At 42.7% G+C, this 16,532-nt stretch overlaps 4 non-coding genes across 4 annotated transcripts; all 4 read right to left on the bottom strand.

The window, feature by feature from the left end:
• Positions 1–533: 533 nt before the first annotated feature.
• trnap-agg (transfer RNA proline (anticodon AGG)) lies at positions 534–621 on the bottom strand. Its single transcript is given in 2 exon segments — positions 534–569; positions 586–621. It is a non-coding gene; the product is annotated as a tRNA-Pro (tRNA).
• Positions 622–3,612: 2,991 nt separating this feature from the next.
• trnap-agg (transfer RNA proline (anticodon AGG)) lies at positions 3,613–3,700 on the bottom strand. The gene is given in 2 exon segments: positions 3,613–3,648; positions 3,665–3,700. It is a non-coding gene; the product is annotated as a tRNA-Pro (tRNA).
• Positions 3,701–12,849: 9,149 nt separating this feature from the next.
• On the bottom strand, positions 12,850–12,937 carry trnap-agg (transfer RNA proline (anticodon AGG)). The gene is given in 2 exon segments: positions 12,850–12,885; positions 12,902–12,937. It is a non-coding gene; the product is annotated as a tRNA-Pro (tRNA).
• A 2,990-nt stretch (positions 12,938–15,927) lies between these two features.
• trnap-agg (transfer RNA proline (anticodon AGG)) lies at positions 15,928–16,015 on the bottom strand. The gene is given in 2 exon segments: positions 15,928–15,963; positions 15,980–16,015. It is a non-coding gene; the product is annotated as a tRNA-Pro (tRNA).
• Between the last annotated feature and the right edge of the window lie 517 nt (positions 16,016–16,532).

Here is a 16,532-nt window from a genome sequence, read left to right as displayed (position 1 = left end):
GCTTATGATCCGAGACGTTGAATCGAATGTTGAGGCCAGAACACAATAACATGCCTGGAATGTAGGGTCTGAACGCCTTTTAATCAGACCAAGCAGCTTGCCCACCCCGGATTGATTTCCTGTACGGTTTAAATTCGGCAGCCAAGGGACTAAATCCAAAGCCAGCTTCTCCCATCTTTTCAGCGCTGGAGAAACAGGACGCACTCATATTAAGGGCAGAGTCTGTTTCACGTTGAAGTTGAGATTGACGCTGAATGTATCCACATCCCAATGGAGGTGAGCTCATGCGTGCAGAACGGAAGATGGACTGATCAAGAATTGGCCAGAATCAAACACGGGTTTAGGTTGTCCAATGAGACACTGAGCCGAGCACATCTGAGATGCATGAACTTTACTCAGTTCGGTGAGTTTCACTTTGCTCCTGGGAATCTCCAGGATTTTTGGACGCTGTGTGAACAACGGCGCGCAATCAAACGTTTTAATTTGAAACATGTCGACCGGCTGAGAAGTGTTTTTTTGACTAAAAGTTGTCAGGGCTCGTCCGGGATTTGAACCCGGGACATCTCGCATTTCAATTATTAAAACCCCTAAGCGAGAATCATACCCCTAGACCAACGAGCCACCGACAGTAAGGGATCTAGCTCTCAGATTCTGACCTTCGTTTGCTATTCGGCCCATCGTCCCCCTCTCCATAGTCCTGCTCATGTTTTCCCTTTGATGAATAGATTATTCCTTGAGACATTACTTCACCAACGAGCTGCATTCTTGTCAGTAAAAGGTGAATTTGGCAATGAGGTTAAATGTGATTACGGAAAAAAACCGAGTGGAAACGGTTTAACACAATAACGACGAAGTTGAGGGCAGACTGGATCAGCAGTCCATTGCCTGAACTTCTCAGTCACCTTATCTCCTATTTACTGCAACGTCAGACATCCATCCCCTACTTTTTCCATTCAAACAGAAATAATGTGCACGAAAGTCTACTTCACCGCTTGTTTTGCCCGTGCAACCAGATCGACAGTGATGAAAATGTGCCATGAGCTTTTTAAAGCAAACAGCCTTCCTTTACTTTCGGTGAGTGACTGCACGAGATGGTTGGTTTTGAGGCAGAATCAAAATAAAGAATGTAAAATTTCACGCGGCAAGTTAGCTGACCGCGGCAGGACTCGAACCTGCAATCTTTTGATAACATCACAGTTACAATCGAAGTCAGACGACTTATCCATTAGGCCACGCAGCTGCTGCTGCTGGCATGAAATTTGTTGTTTTTTTTATATTGAGAGCAAATTTGGGACAAGGGATCTTTCAAGGAGTGGATTTATGAAAATATGGGCATATTTTGAGTAATGAACCGTTACGCTGCGATATGGATGTGCACGGACACAGGCAACGTCAATGTAGCTTGATACACAACAGTTTAACAATCGGTTATCGCAACTGAAATCACACTCCTTTTAAAATATACAGGATGATCGCGATTATGAGAAAATACGTCTTAAAGGGGCAGTTGATGAACCGGAACTGACAACCATCCCGTTTGAACAGACACCGAATGATCCAGGACAGGAAGCACATCCATCTTACACAGCTGTAGAATGGGCCTTCACGGACAGCACTTCCCTTTCAAAAGATTAAAGTCGGATTTCTATCATTCCTGAAGGCAATTGTGCTGTGCGTGAGTGAGCGCGGATCTCAGGACCACGAGGGGCTGGGACGGTTTTTGAAGCCACAGGTGATTGACAGGCAGGAAGGACGGAGGGAAGTAAAATCAACCCAGACAAAAAGACAATTTAAAACATATATATATTTATCACAATAAGAAAATAAATAAATTTACAGTTTTATTGCAAAAAATTGAATTTAGTTTGATTTCAATAAAGAAATAATTATTTCTTAATCTATATGTTTTTGATTGAACGAAGGCTGTGCGACTGCTTGAAATCCACTGGAAATCAGGGCGTGCAGTCAGTAAATACACAAACACGAAAGCCCATGGTGTAAGACAAGCCACGAGCGAAGATGTGGGGAACAAAGGCGATCTTTTAAAGTCGCGAGTGCCTTTCTGCTGGATCTGACAGCAGCTGCGTGTGCTGTGAAAGAGCTCAAATGCAATAGAGCCCAGTGCCGGTAGAACAGAAAAGGCACATTTATTTTGAAAGTTAAAAAGTATGGAATGTATGTTAATATACGCATATATAAATATTAATACATATATTTATATAAACAAAGTCAGTCAGTCAGTCATGTCTTGTCTTGTCTTGATTTGATTTGTATTTGAAAATAAGGAGGAAAGAGCTCATCATGTCACAAAGCCCATCCGCAAGCTCTCGCTCAAATCGCTATGTTTCTAACTTATATAATTTGCCTTCTTTCAGATGTGGAACAGCAAAATCCCACAGCAGATTCTTCTCCTGTCAGGCAGTCCTCGAATGTGTGTTCAATCAAATCAGTGTGGCTTCAAGTTGCATGTAATGCATTTTTTCTCCCATGACATGAAATGCACAGTAAGATCGCGCAGCACGTTTGCACACACTCCCTCGCTACAGAAACACACCAACAAACTAAAATTCCTGCAACCTCCAAAGGCAGTTTTTGAAATTTGTAATTTAAAATCCGGGACAGACAGCACATTCCTTTTAAACAGATACATAATGATCCGATACTGATAGCAACCATTTTGGAGAGACAGAGAATGACCTCGGACAGACAGGACATCACCTTAAAAGCGATACAGAAACACAGTGAACAAAAACAAAGAATTCTGTAAAACTCAGCTGGTCGTGAACATTCTGTGGATGAAGAACCCGGGCTCACGTTCAGTCAGATGATCATTCCGACATTTTAAGAAAAATGTAAAGTTTACAGATTTCTTCCACGAAAATAGCGCCTGGAAAAAAATAGGCAGCGAGGAAGGACAAAAGGGAATGTCTGTGATACAGTGGAGCGTAGGAGTGATTGAATAATAAATGGCACAATGCGAAAAGGCAAAGTGGGTGGTAAGCGGGCAATAAAATAACAAAGGATGGACTAGAGCAGGTGTTAGTGGGAACAGCAGAACCATTAGCAGACAATGAGCGCGGCTTATGATCCGAGACGTTGAATCGAATGTTGAGGCCAGAACACAATAACATGCCTGGAATGTAGGGTCTGAACGCCTTTTAATCAGACCAGGCAGCTTGCCCACCCCGGATTGATTTCCTGTACGGTTTAAATTCGGCAGCCAAGGGACTAAATCCAAAGCCAGCTTCTCCCATCTTTTCAGCGCTGGAGAAACAGGACGCACTCATATTAAGGGCAGAGTCTGTTTCACGTTGAAGTTGAGATTGACGCTGAATGTATCCACATCCCAATGGAGGTGAGCTCATGCGTGCAGAACGGAAGATGGACTGATCAAGAATTGGCCAGAATCAAACACGGGTTTAGGTTGTCCAATGAGACACTGAGCCGAGCACATCTGAGATGCATGAACTTTACTCAGTTCGGTGAGTTTCACTTTGCTCCTGGGAATCTCCAGGATTTTTGGACGCTGTGTGAACAACGGCGCGCAATCAAACGTTTTAATTTGAAACATGTCGACCGGCTGAGAAGTGTTTTTTTGACTAAAAGTTGTCAGGGCTCGTCCGGGATTTGAACCCGGGACCTCTCGCATTTCAATTATTAAAACCCCTAAGCGAGAATCATACCCCTAGACCAACGAGCCGCCGACAGTAAGGGATCTAGCTCTCAGATTCTGACCTTCGTTTGCTATTCGGCCCATCGTCCCCCTCTCCATAGTCCTGCTCATGTTTTCCCTTTGATGAATAGATTATTCCTTGAGACATTACTTCACCAACGAGCTGCATTCTTGTCAGTAAAAGGTGAATTTGGCAATGAGGTTAAATGTGATTACGGAAAAAAACCGAGTGGAAACGGTTTAACACAATAACGACGAAGTTGAGGGCAGACTGGATCAGCAGTCCATTGCCTGAACTTCTCAGTCACCTTATCTCCTATTTACTGCAACGTCAGACATCCATCCCCTACTTTTTCCATTCAAACAGAAATAATGTGCACGAAAGTCTACTTCACCGCTTGTTTTGCCCGTGCAACCAGATCGACAGTGATGAAAATGTGCCATGAGCTTTTTAAAGCAAACAGCCTTCCTTTACTTTCGGTGAGTGACTGCACGAGATGGTTGGTTTTGAGGCAGAATCAAAATAAAGAATGTAAAATTTCACGCGGCAAGTTAGCTGACCGCGGCAGGACTCGAACCTGCAATCTTTTGATAACATCACAGTTACAATCGAAGTCAGACGACTTATCCATTAGGCCACGCGGCTGCTGCTGCTGGCATGAAATTTGTTGTTTTTTTTATACTGAGAGCAAATTTGGGACAAGGGATTTTTCAAGGAGTGGATTTATGAAAATATGGGCATATTTTGAGTAATGAACCGTTACGCTGCGATATGGATGTGCACGGACACAGGCAACGTCAATGTAGCTTGATACACAACAGTTTAACAATCGGTTATCGCAACTGAAATCACACTCCTTTTAAAATATACAGGATGATCGCGATTATGAGAAAATACGTCTTAAAGGGGCAGTTGATGAACCGGAACTGACAACCATCCCGTTTGAACAGACACCGAATGATCCAGGACAGGAAGCACATCCATCTTACACAGCTGTAGAATGGGCCTTCACAGACAGCACTTCCCTTTCAAAAGATTAAAGTCGGATTTCTATCATTCCTGAAGGCAATTGTGCTGTGCGTGAGTGAGCGCGGATCTCAGGACCACGAGTGGCTGGGACGGTTTTTGAAGCCACAGGTGATTGACAGGCAGGAAGGACGGAGGGAAGTAAAATCAACCCAGACAAAAAGACAATTTAAAACAAATATATATTTATCACAATAAGAAAATAAATAAATTTACAGTTTTATTGCAAAAAATTGAATTTAGTTTGATTTCAATAAAGAAATAATTATTTCTTAATCTATATGTTTTTGATTGAACGAAGGCTGTGCGACTGCTTGAAATCCACTGGAAATCAGGGCGTGCAGTCAGTAAATACACAAACAAGAAAGCCCATGGTGTAAGACAAGCCACGAGCGAAGATGTGGGGAACAAAGGCGATCTTTTAAAGTCGCGAGTGCCTTTCTGCTGGATCTGACAGCAGCTGCGGGTGCTGTGAAAGAGCTCAAATGCAATAGAGCCCAGTGCCGGTAGAACAGAAAAGGCACATTTATTTTGAAAGTTAAAAAGTATGGAATGTATGTTAATATACGCATATATAAATATTAATACATATATTTATATAAACAAAGTCAGTCAGTCAGTCATGTCTTGTCTTGTCTTGATTTGATTTGTATTTGAAAATAAGGAGGAAAGAGCTCATCATGTCACAAAGCCCATCCGCAAGCTCTCGCTCAAATCGCTATGTTTCCAACTTATATAATTTGCCTTATTTCAGATGTGGAACAGCAAAATCCCACAGCAGATTCTTCTCCTGTCAGGCAGTCCTCGAATGTGTGTTCAATCAAATCAGTGTGGCTTCAAGTTGCATGTAATGCATTTTTTCTCCCATGACATGAAATGCACAGTAAGATCGCGCAGCACGTTTGCACACACTCCCTCGCTACAGAAACACACCAACAAACTAAAATTCCTGCAACCTCCAAAGGCAGTTTTTGAAATTTGTAATTTAAAATCCGGGACAGACAGCACATTCCTTTTAAACAGATACATAATGATCCGATACTGATAGCAACCATTTTGGAGAGACAGAGAATGACCTCGGACAGACAGGACATCACCTTAAAAGCGATACAGAAACACAGTGAACAAAAACAAAGAATTCTGTAAAACTCAGCTGGTCGTGAACATTCTGTGGATGAAGAACCCGGGCTCACGTTCAGTCAGATGATCATTCCGATATTTTAAGAAAAATGTAAAGTTTACAGATTTCTTCCACGAAAATAGCGCCTGGAAAAAAATAGGCAGCGAGGAAGGACAAAAGGGAATGTCTGTGATACAGTGGAGCGTAGGAGTGATTGAATAATAAATGGCACAATGCGAAAAGGCAAAGTGGGTGGTAAGCGGGCAATAAAATAACAAAGGATGGACTAGAGCAGGTGTTAGTGGGAACAGCAGAACCATTAGCAGACAATGAGCGCGGCTTATGATCCGAGACGTTGAATCGAATGTTGAGGCCAGAACACAATAACATGCCTGGAATGTAGGGTCTGAACGCCTTTTAATCAGACCATGCAGCTTGCCCACCCCGGATTGATTTCCTGTACGGTTTAAATTCGGCAGCCAAGGGACTAAATCCAAAGCCAGCTTCTCCCATCTTTTCAGCGCTGGAGAAACAGGACGCACTCATATTAAGGGCAGAGTCTGTTTCACGTTGAAGTTGAGATTGACGCTGAATGTATCCATATCCCAATGGAGGTGAGCTCATGCGTGCAGAACGGAAGATGGACTGATCAAGAATTGGCCAGAATCAAACACGGGTTTAGGTTGTCCAATGAGACACTGAGCCGAGCACATCTGAGATGCATGAACTTTACTCAGTTCGGTGAGTTTCACTTTGCTCCTGGGAATCTCCAGGATTTTTGGACGCTGTGTGAACAACGGCGCGCAATCAAACGTTTTAATTTGAAACATGTCGACCGGCTGAGAAGTGTTTTTTTGACTAAAAGTTGTCAGGGCTCGTCCGGGATTTGAACCCGGGACCTCTCGCATTTCAATTATTAAAACCCCTAAGCGAGAATCATACCCGTAGACCAACGAGCCGCCGACAGTAAGGGATCTAGCTCTCAGATTCTGACCTTCGTTTGCTATTCGGCCCATCGTCCCCCTCTCCATAGTCCTGCTCATGTTTTCCCTTTGATGAATAGATTATTCTTTGAGACATTACTTCACCAACGAGCTGCATTCTTGTCAGTAAAAGGTGAATTTGGCAATGTGGTTAAATGTGATTACGGAAAAAAACCGAGTGGAAACGGTTTAACACAATAACGACGAAGTTGAGGGCAGACTGGATCAGCAGTCCATTGCCTGAACTTCTCAGTCACCTTATCTCCTATTTACTGCAACGTCAGACATCCATCCCCTACTTTTTCCATTCAAACAGAAATAATGTGCACGAAAGTCTACTTCACCGCTTGTTTTGCCCGTGCAACCAGATCGACAGTGATGAAAATGTGCCATGAGCTTTTTAAAGCAAACAGCCTTCCTTTACTTTCGGTGAGTGACTGCACGAGATGGTTGGTTTTGAGGCAGAATCAAAATAAAGAATGTAAAATTTCACGCGGCAAGTTAGCTGACCGCGGCAGGACTCGAACCTGCAATCTTTTGATAACATCACAGTTACAATCGAAGTCAGACGACTTATCCATTAGGCCACGCGGCTGCTGCTGCTGGCATGAAATTTGTTGTTTTTTTTATACTGAGAGCAAATTTGGGACAAGGGATCTTTCAAGGAGTGGATTTATGAAAATATGGGCATATTTTGAGTAATGAACCGTTACGCTGCGATATGGATGTGCACGGACACAGGCAACGTCAATGTAGCTTGATACACAACAGTTTAACAATCGGTTATCGCAACTGAAATCACACTCCTTTTAAAATATACAGGATGATCGCGATTATGAGAAAATACGTCTTAAAGGGGCAGTTGATGAACCGGAACTGACAACCATCCCGTTTGAACAGACACCGAATGATCCAGGACAGGAAGCACATCCATCTTACACAGCTGTAGAATGGGCCGTCACGGACAGCACTTCCCTTTTAAAAGATTAAAGTCGGATTTCTATCATTCCTGAAGGCAATTGTGCTGTGCGTGAGTGAGCGCGGATCTCAGGACCACGAGTGGCTGGGACGGTTTTTGAAGCCACAGGTGATTGACAGGCAGGAAGGACGGAGGGAAGTAAAATCAACCCAGACAAAAAGACAATTTAAAACATATATATATTTATCACAATAAGAAAATCAATAAATTTACAGTTTTATTGCAAAAAATTGAATTTAGTTTGATTTCAATAAAGAAATAATTATTTCTTAATCTATATGTTTTTGATTGAACGAAGGCTGTGCGACTGCTTGAAATCCACTGGAAATCAGGGCGTGCAGTCAGTAAATACACAAACAAGTAAGCCCATGGTGTAAGACAAGCCACGAGCGAAGATGTGGGGAACAAAGGCGATCTTTTAAAGTCGCGAGTGCCTTTCTGCTGGATCTGACAGCAGCTGCGTGTGCTGTGAAAGAGCTCAAATGCAATAGAGCCCAGTGCCGGTAGAACAGAAAAGGCACATTTATTTTGAAAGTTAAAAAGTATGGAATGTATGTTAATATACGCATATATAAATATTAATACATATATTTATATAAACAAAGTCAGTCAGTCAGTCATGTCTTGTCTTGTCTTGATTTGATTTGTATTTGAAAATAAGGAGGAAAGAGCTCATCATGTCACAAAGCCCATCCGCAAGCTCTCGCTCAAATCGCTATGTTTCTAACTTATATAATTTGCCTTCTTTCAGATGTGGAACAGCAAAATCCCACAGCAGATTCTTCTCCTGTCAGGCAGTCCTCGAATGTGTGTTCAATCAAATCAGTGTGGCTTCAAGTTGCATGTAATGCATTTTTTCTCCCATGACATGAAATGCACAGTAAGATCGCGCAGCACGTTTGCACACACTCCCTCGCTACAGAAACACACCAACAAACTAAAATTCCTGCAACCTCCAAAGGCAGTTTTTGAAATTTGTAATTTAAAATCCGGGACAGACAGCACATTCCTTTTAAACAGATACATAATGATCCGATACTGATAGCAACCATTTTGGAGAGACAGAGAATGACCTCGGACAGACAGGACATCACCTTAAAAGCGATACAGAAACACAGTGAACAAAAACAAAGAATTCTGTAAAACTCAGCTGGTCGTGAACATTCTGTGGATGAAGAACCCGGGCTCACGTTCAGTCAGATGATCATTCCGATATTTTAAGAAAAATGTAAAGTTTACAGATTTCTTCCACGAAAATAGCGCCTGGAAAAAAATAGGCAGCGAGGAAGGACAAAAGGGAATGTCTGTGATACAGTGGAGCGTAGGAGTGATTGAATAATAAATGGCACAATGCGAAAAGGCAAAGTGGGTGGTAAGCGGGCAATAAAATAACAAAGGATGGACGAGAGCAGGTGTTAGTGGGAACAGCAGAACCATTAGCAGACAATGAGCGCGGCTTATGATCCGAGACGTTGAATCGAATGTTGAGGCCAGAACACAATAACATGCCTGGAATGTAGGGTCTGAACGCCTTTTAATCAGACCAGGCAGCTTGCCCACCCCGGATTGATTTCCTGTACGGTTTAAATTCGGCAGCCAAGGGACTAAATCCAAAGCCAGCTTCTCCCATCTTTTCAGCGCTGGAGAAACAGGACGCACTCATATTAAGGGCAGAGTCTGTTTCACGTTGAAGTTGAGATTGACGCTGAATGTATCCATATCCCAATGGAGGTGAGCTCATGCGTGCAGAACGGAAGATGGACTGATCAAGAATTGGCCAGAATCAAACACGGGTTTAGGTTGTCCAATGAGACACTGAGCCGAGCACATCTGAGATGCATGAACTTTACTCAGTTCGGTGAGTTTCACTTTGCTCCTGGGAATCTCCAGGATTTTTGGACGCTGTGTGAACAACGGCGCGCAATCAAACGTTTTAATTTGAAACATGTCGACCGGCTGAGAAGTGTTTTTTTGACTAAAAGTTGTCAGGGCTCGTCCGGAATTTGAACCCGGGACCTCTCGCATTTCAATTATTAGAACCCCTAAGCGAGAATCATACCCCTAGTCCAACGAGCCGCCGAGAGTAAGGGATCTAGCTCTCAGATTCTGACCTTCGTTTGCTATTCGGCCCATCGTCCCCCTCTCCATAGTCCTGCTCATGTTTTCCCTTTGATGAATAGATTATTCTTTGAGACATTACTTCACCAACGAGCTGCATTCTTGTCAGTAAAAGGTGAATTTGGCAATGTGGTTAAATGTGATTACGGAAAAAAACCGAGTGGAAACGGTTTAACACAATAACGACGAAGTTGAGGGCAGACTGGATCAGCAGTCCATTGCCTGAACTTCTCAGTCACCTTATCTCCTATTTACTGCAACGTCAGACATCCATCCCCTACTTTTTCCATTCAAACAGAAATAATGTGCACGAAAGTCTACTTCACCGCTTGTTTTGCCCGTGCAACCAGATCGACAGTGATGAAAATGTGCCATGAGCTTTTTAAAGCAAACAGCCTTCCTTTACTTTCGGTGAGTGACTGCACGAGATGGTTGGTTTTGAGGCAGAATCAAAATAAAGAATGTAAAATTTCACGCGGCAAGTTAGCTGACCGCGGCAGGACTCGAACCTGCAATCTTTTGATAACATCACAGTTACAATCGAAGTCAGACGACTTATCCATTAGGCCACGCGGCTGCTGCTGCTGGCATGAAATTTGTTGTTTTTTTTATACTGAGAGCAAATTTGGGACAAGGGATCTTTCAAGGAGTGGATTTATGAAAATATGGGCATATTTTGAGTAATGAACCGTTACGCTGCGATATGGATGTGCACGGACACAGGCAACGTCAATGTAGCTTGATACACAACAGTTTAACAATCGGTTATCGCAACTGAAATCACACTCCTTTTAAAATATACAGGATGATCGCGATTATGAGAAAATACGTCTTAAAGGGGCAGTTGATGAACCGGAACTGACAACCATCCCGTTTGAACAGACACCGAATGATCCAGGACAGGAAGCACATCCATCTTACACAGCTGTAGAATGGGCCGTCACGGACAGCACTTCCCTTTTAAAAGATTAAAGTCGGATTTCTATCATTCCTGAAGGCAATTGTGCTGTGCGTGAGTGAGCGCGGATCTCAGGACCACGAGTGGCTGGGACGGTTTTTGAAGCCACAGGTGATTGACAGGCAGGAAGGACGGAGGGAAGTAAAATCAACCCAGACAAAAAGACAATTTAAAACATATATATATTTATCACAATAAGAAAATCAATAAATTTACAGTTTTATTGCAAAAAATTGAATTTAGTTTGATTTCAATAAAGAAATAATTATTTCTTAATCTATATGTTTTTGATTGAACGAAGGCTGTGCGACTGCTTGAAATCCACTGGAAATCAGGGCGTGCAGTCAGTAAATACACAAACAAGTAAGCCCATGGTGTAAGACAAGCCACGAGCGAAGATGTGGGGAACAAAGGCGATCTTTTAAAGTCGCGAGTGCCTTTCTGCTGGATCTGACAGCAGCTGCGTGTGCTGTGAAAGAGCTCAAATGCAATAGAGCCCAGTGCCGGTAGAACAGAAAAGGCACATTTATTTTGAAAGTTAAAAAGTATGGAATGTATGTTAATATACGCATATATAAATATTAATACATATATTTATATAAACAAAGTCAGTCAGTCAGTCATGTCTTGTCTTGTCTTGATTTGATTTGTATTTGAAAATAAGGAGGAAAGAGCTCATCATGTCACAAAGCCCATCCGCAAGCTCTCGCTCAAATCGCTATGTTTCTAACTTATATAATTTACCTTCTTTCAGATGTGGAACAGCAAAATCCCACAGCAGATTCTTCTCCTGTCAGGCAGCCCTCGAATGTGTGTTCAATCAAATCAGTGTGGCTTCAAGTTGCATGTAATGCATTTTTTCTCCCATGACATGAAATGCACAGTAAGATCGCGCAGCACGTTTGCACACACTCCCTCGCTACAGAAACACACCAACAAACTAAAATTCCTGCAACCTCCAAAGGCAGTTTTTGAAATTTGTAATTTAAAATCCGGGACAGACAGCACATTCCTTTTAAACAGATACATAATGATCCGATACTGATAGCAACCATTTTGGAGAGACAGAGAATGACCTCGGACAGACAGGACATCACCTTAAAAGCGATACAGAAACACAGTGAACAAAAACAAAGAATTCTGTAAAACTCAGCTGGTCGTGAACATTCTGTGGATGAAGAACCCGGGCTCACGTTCAGTCAGATGATCATTCCGATATTTTAAGAAAAATGTAAAGTTTACAGATTTCTTCCACGAAAATAGCGCCTGGAAAAAAATAGGCAGCGAGGAAGGACAAAAGGGAATGTCTGTGATACAGTGGAGCGTAGGAGTGATTGAATAATAAATGGCACAATGCGAAAAGGCAAAGTGGGTGGTAAGCGGGCAATAAAATAACAAAGGATGGACGAGAGCAGGTGTTAGTGGGAACAGCAGAACCATTAGCAGACAATGAGCGCGGCTTATGATCCGAGACGTTGAATCGAATGTTGAGGCCAGAACACAATAACATGCCTGGAATGTAGGGTCTGAACGCCTTTTAATCAGACCAGGCAGCTTGCCCACCCCGGATTGATTTCCTGTACGGTTTAAATTCGGCAGCCAAGGGACTAAATCCAAAGCCAGCTTCTCCCATCTTTTCAGCGCTGGAGAAACAGGACGCACTCATATTAAGGGCAGAGTCTGTTTCACGTTGAAGTTGAGATTGACGCTGAATGTATCCATATCCCAATGGAGGTGAGCTCATGCGTGCAGAACGGAAGATGGACTGATCAAGAATTGGCCAGAATCAAACACGGGTTTAGGTTGTCCAATGAGACACTGAGCCGAGCACATCTGAGATGCATGAACTTTACTCAGTTCGGTGAGTTTCACTTTGCTCCTGGGAATCTCCAGGATTTTTGGACGCTGTGTGAACAACGGCGCGCAATCAAACGTTTTAATTTGAAACATGTCGACCGGCTGAGAAGTGTTTTTTTGACTAAAAGTTGTCAGGGCTCGTCCGGGATTTGAACCCGGGACCTCTCGCATTTCAATTATTAAAACCCCTAAGCGAGAATCATACCCCTAGACCAACGAGCCGCCGACAGTAAGGGAGCTAGCTCTCAGATTCTGACCTTCGTTTGCTATTCGGTCCATCGTCCCCCTCTCCATAGTCCTGCTCATGTTTTCCCTTTGATGAATAGATTATTTTTGAGACATTACTTCACCAACGAGCTGCATTCTTGTCAGTAAAAGGTGAATTTGGCAATGAGGTTAAATGTGATTGCGGAAAAAAACCGAGTGGAAACGGTTTAACACAATAACGACGAAGTTGAGGGCAGACTGGATCAGCAGTCCATTGCCTGAACTTCTCAGTCACCATATCTCCTATTTACTGCAACGTCAGACATCCATCCCCTACTTTTTCCATTCAAACAGAAATAATGTGCACGAAAGTCTACTTCACCGCTTGTTTTGCCCGTGCAACCAGATCGACACTGATGAAAATGTGCCATGAGCTTTTTAAAGCAAACAGCCTTCCTTTACTTTCGGTGAGTGACTGCACGAGATGGTTGGTTTTGAGGCAGAATCAAAATAAAGAATGTAAAATTTCACGCGGCAAGTTAGCTGACCGCGGCAGGACTCGAACCTGCAATCTTTTGATAACATCACAGTTACAATGGAAGTCAGACGACTTATCCATTAGGCCACGCGGCTGCTGCTGCTGGCATGAAATTTGTTGTTTTTTTTATACTGAGAGCAAATTTGGGACAAGGGATCGTTCAAGGAGTGCATTTATGAAAATATGGGCATATTTTGAGTAATGAACCGTTACGCTGCGATATGGATGTGCACGGAAACAGGCAACGTCAATGTAGCTTGATACACAACAGTTTAACAATCGGTTATCGCAACTGAAATCACACTCCTTTTAAAATATACAGGATGATCGCGATTATGAGAAAATACGTCTTAAAGGGGCAGTTGATGAACCGGAACTGACAACCATCCCGTTTGAACAGACACCGAATGATCCAGGACAGGAAGCACATCCATCTTACACAGCTGTAGAATGGGCCTTCACAGACAGCACTTCCCTTTCAAAAGATTAAAGTCGGATTTCTATCATTCCTGAAGGCAATTGTGCTGTGCGTGAGTGAGCGCGGATCTCAGGACCACGAGTGGCTGGGACGGTTTTTGAAGCCACAGGTGATTGACAGGCAGGAAGGACGGAGGGAAGTAAAATCAACCCAGACAAAAAGACAATTTAAAACATATATATATTTATCACAATAAGAAAATAAATAAATTTACAGTTTTATTGCAAAAAATTGAATTTAGTTTGATTTCAATAAAGAAATAATTATTTCTTAATCTATATGTTTTTGATTGAACGAAGGCTGTGCGACTGCTTGAAATCCACTGGAAATCAGGGCGTGCAGTCAGTAAATACACAAACAAGTAAGCCCATGGTGTAAGACAAGCCACGAGCGAAGATGTGGGGAACAAAGGCGATCTTTTAAAGTCGCGAGTGCCTTTCTGCTGGATCTGACAGCAGCTGCGGGTGCTGTGAAAGAGCTCAAATGCAATAGAGCCCAGTGCCGGTAGAACAGAAAAGGCACATTTATTTTGAAAGTTAAAAAGTATGGAATGTATGTTAATATACGCATATATAAATATTAATACATATATTTATATAAACAAAGTCAGTCAGTCAGTCATGTCTTGTCTTGTCTTGATTTGATTTGTATTTGAAAATAAGGAGGAAAGAGCTCATCATGTCACAAAGCCCATCCGCAAGCTCTCGCTCAAATCGCTATGTTTCCAACTTATATAATTTGCCTTCTTTCAGATGTGGAACAGCAAAATCCCACAGCAGATTCTTCTCCTGTCAGGCAGTCCTCGAATGTGTGTTCAATCAAATCAGTGTGGCTTCAAGTTGCATGTAATGCATTTTTTCTCCCATGACATGAAATGCACAGTAAGATCGCGCAGCACGTTTGCACACACTCCCTCGCTACAGAAACACACCAACAAACTAAAATTCCTGCAACCTCCAAAGGCAGTTTTTGAAATTTGTAATTTAAAATCCGGGACAGACAGCACATTCCTTTTAAACAGATACATAATGATCCGATACTGATAGCAACCATTTTGGAGAGACAGAGAATGACCTCGGACAGACAGGACATCACCTTAAAAGCGATACAGAAACACAGTGAACAAAAACAAAGAATTCTGTAAAACTCAGCTGGTCGTGAACATTCTGTGGATGAAGAACCCGGGCTCACGTTCAGTCAGATGATCATTCCGATATTTTAAGAAAAATGTAAAGTTTACAGATTTCTTCCACGAAAATAGCGCCTGGAAAAAAATAGGCAGCGAGGAAGGACAAAAGGGAATGTCTGTGATACAGTGGAGCGTAGGAGTGATTGAATAATAAATGGCACAATGCGAAAAGGCAAAGTGGGTGGTAAGCGGGCAATAAAATAACAAAGGATGGACGAGAGCAGGTGTTAGTGGGAACAGCAGAACCATTAGCAGACAATGAGCGCGGCTTATGATCCGAGACGTTGAATCGAATGTTGAGGCCAGAACACAATAACATGCCTGGAATGTAGGGTCTGAACGCCTTTTAATCAGACCAGGCAGCTTGCCCACCCCGGATTGATTTCCTGTACGGTTTAAATTCGGCAGCCAAGGGACTAAATCCAAAGCCAGCTTCTCCCATCTTTTCAGCGCTGGAGAAACAGGACGCACTCATATTAAGGGCAGAGTCTGTTTCACGTTGAAGTTGAGATTGACGCTGAATGTATCCATATCCCAATGGAGGTGAGCTCATGCGTGCAGAACGGAAGATGGACTGATCAAGAATTGGCCAGAATCAAACACGGGTTTAGGTTGTCCAATGAGACACTGAGCCGAGCACATCTGAGATGCATGAACTTTACTCAGTTCGGTGAGTTTCACTTTGCTCCTGGGAATCTCCAGGATTTTTGGACGCTGTGTGAACAACGGCGCGCAATCAAACGTTTTAATTTGAAACATGTCGACCGGCTGAGAAGTGTTTTTTTGACTAAAAGTTGTCAGGGCTCGTCCGGGATTTGAACCCGGGACCTCTCGCATTTCAATTATTAAAACCCCTAAGCGAGAATCATACCCCTAGACCAACGAGCCGCCGACAGTAAGGGAGCTAGCTCTCAGATTCTGACCTTCGTTTGCTATTCGGTCCATCGTCCCCCTCTCCATAGTCCTGCTCATGTTTTCCCTTTGATGAATAGATTATTTTTGAGACATTACTTCACCAACGAGCTGCATTCTTGTCAGTAAAAGGTGAATTTGGCAATGAGGTTAAATGTGATTGCGGAAAAAAACCGAGTGGAAACGGTTTAACACAATAACGACGAAGTTGAGGGCAGACTGGATCAGCAGTCCATTGCCTGAACTTCTCAGTCACCATATCTCCTATTTACTGCAACGTCAGACATCCATCCCCTACTTTTTCCATTCAAACAGAAATAATGTGCACGAAAGTCTACTTCACCGCTTGTTTTGCCCGTGCAACCAGATCGACACTGATGAAAATGTGCCATGAGCTTTTTAAAGCAAACAGCCTTCCTTTACTTTCGGTGAGTGACTGCACGAGATGGTTGGTTTTGAGGCAGAATCAAAATAAAGAATGTAAAATTTCACG

This window comes from Pristiophorus japonicus, unplaced genomic scaffold, assembly GCF_044704955.1.
Source record: "Pristiophorus japonicus isolate sPriJap1 unplaced genomic scaffold, sPriJap1.hap1 HAP1_SCAFFOLD_66, whole genome shotgun sequence".
In the NCBI taxonomy this organism is placed as follows: domain Eukaryota; kingdom Metazoa; phylum Chordata; class Chondrichthyes; family Pristiophoridae; genus Pristiophorus; species Pristiophorus japonicus.
This window is presented reverse-complemented; position numbering and strand designations above follow the sequence as displayed.